This window comes from Balaenoptera ricei, chromosome X (assembly GCF_028023285.1).
Source record: "Balaenoptera ricei isolate mBalRic1 chromosome X, mBalRic1.hap2, whole genome shotgun sequence".
Taxonomy (NCBI): domain Eukaryota; kingdom Metazoa; phylum Chordata; class Mammalia; order Artiodactyla; family Balaenopteridae; genus Balaenoptera; species Balaenoptera ricei.
Genome location: NC_082660.1, coordinates 88,633,218 through 88,634,927, shown reverse-complemented (window position 1 = coordinate 88,634,927; position 1,710 = coordinate 88,633,218). Strand labels below are relative to the sequence as shown.

The 1,710-nt window shown below is 36.6% G+C and overlaps 1 pseudogene; it reads right to left on the bottom strand.

Annotated features, from left to right (window-relative positions):
• Positions 1-562: 562 nt before the first annotated feature.
• Positions 563-1,658, bottom strand: LOC132357123 (SNRPN upstream reading frame protein-like; annotated as a pseudogene).
• Positions 1,659-1,710: the final 52 nt, after the last annotated feature.

Below are 1,710 nucleotides of genomic sequence, written 5' to 3'. Positions count from 1 at the left end.
ATGAGTGCTGTTGGCTATGAGCCTAATGTTAATGAGTTAACAAAATATATTAAATAAGGTGTATTTAAACAGCAACACACATAAAACAAGGTTATATATTGATAAGTTGATGAAAATGTTGTGACCAAAGGCTCACAGGAACCTAACCTTGCATTTCAATACTTTATAAAACATAACTACTGCAAATAACAAGAATCAATTGTATTTTAAATCTGGGTTCAGTTAGAACTGCCAAGAAATCAGCTACACAAATAAATTTAAAGTATCTTTCTATGCCAAGATCTCTGGGTCATAGGCCCTTGAACTTTTCCATAAAAGGAGTACTGAAATTAGGTTAATTTATTTTCATGAAGATAATTCCCTATTTTCAGAAATAAAGATGTCTGCTATCAGCAAATGTATCTCTAACAAAGCTTAAAAAGCACATTTGAAAATTCTTAGTTACTTTTTTTTTTTCATGGATAATATCTTTATTACATTGTCAGCTTATTTAAATACATTGACACATTGTCAAGCTAGTTTTGCCCGTTCGAATCAGATACCATGATGTTTCAATACTGCTTTAACCACCTCTTGGTGTCTCAGCTAAGAATGCTTGTCTCAGTTCTACCTAGAAATCTACCACAGGTACTTGCTGCTGCTGAGATTGTTTCAGGTATACAACAGACACTCTTGGTTGCTCAGTGTGTCCTTCTTGGTTTGCCTTAGACGTCCACTTCTGCTATGTGGTGGCCAGTAGTCCAGCCCAGGTGTAAGCCATCCCTGGCCCACCCCCATCGAGGCAATGGCCGCTCCTCAGACCAAAGTGTCAGGCATCTCCAGTCGCCACTCAGTTCTCCTTAGTTACCTTATAACACAGCAACAGTGAACATGTGTGATTGTGTGATTAGGTTACCAAAATGATTGTTGCCAAGGTATATAACACCATAGAGTGAAACAATTTTTTAAAAACTCAGGCATCAAAAAGATTTTTCTCTTTGTCTAGTTTCCTAAATGCATTTAAGATACTGCGTAAGCTAAATAAGGCCAAATGAAAACACAGCTAGGTATGATTTTGTTGTGGTGGTGAGTTGTTTGGTTGTTGGTGGATATCAGTTGAAGTCAATTCTGTTTCTTAGAGTAGAAAATGTCTTAGCTATACTGTGTTGCTAAATAACAAAACCAATATTATTTTGCTTTGAAACGATTTATTCTACCATCTCAATTTTTACAACACCAGATTTGCAATATATGGAAGTCTACAGTATGTTTGACAAGTGACTTGGGTTACAAGCAAACAAAGTAGAGTTCCATCCGTTTGCAGTTCAGGTGCAGTGATGCACCCTAAGTAAGAAGGGCTGTGAAAAGAACAACAGGACTACTTTGATCGTTCTATAGGCAAAGCACAGTAAGTGTTGATTAATGTGTGATTTATTGACAGGTTATGAACCAGGAAGGCAAGAGGGTGGCCAGCTGGTCATTGCCTAATGTTTAAATTGTGGCATCTGAATGATTTTCACTTTCCTCCAGCACATTTCCTGTATTCCCATTTTAAGTCACTGCAGTAATAGATTTTCTACCAGTAACTTTCACCTACTCTTTAGCCATCGGAGGACCTGATATTTGGCACTAACTCTAGGTATTTTCCCATGTTTTTTCTTGGCTTTATTTCTTCCCATTATGCCTTTTAAATAATAAATGTAATTAGTGGTTCCATAAGGCTTAATATTT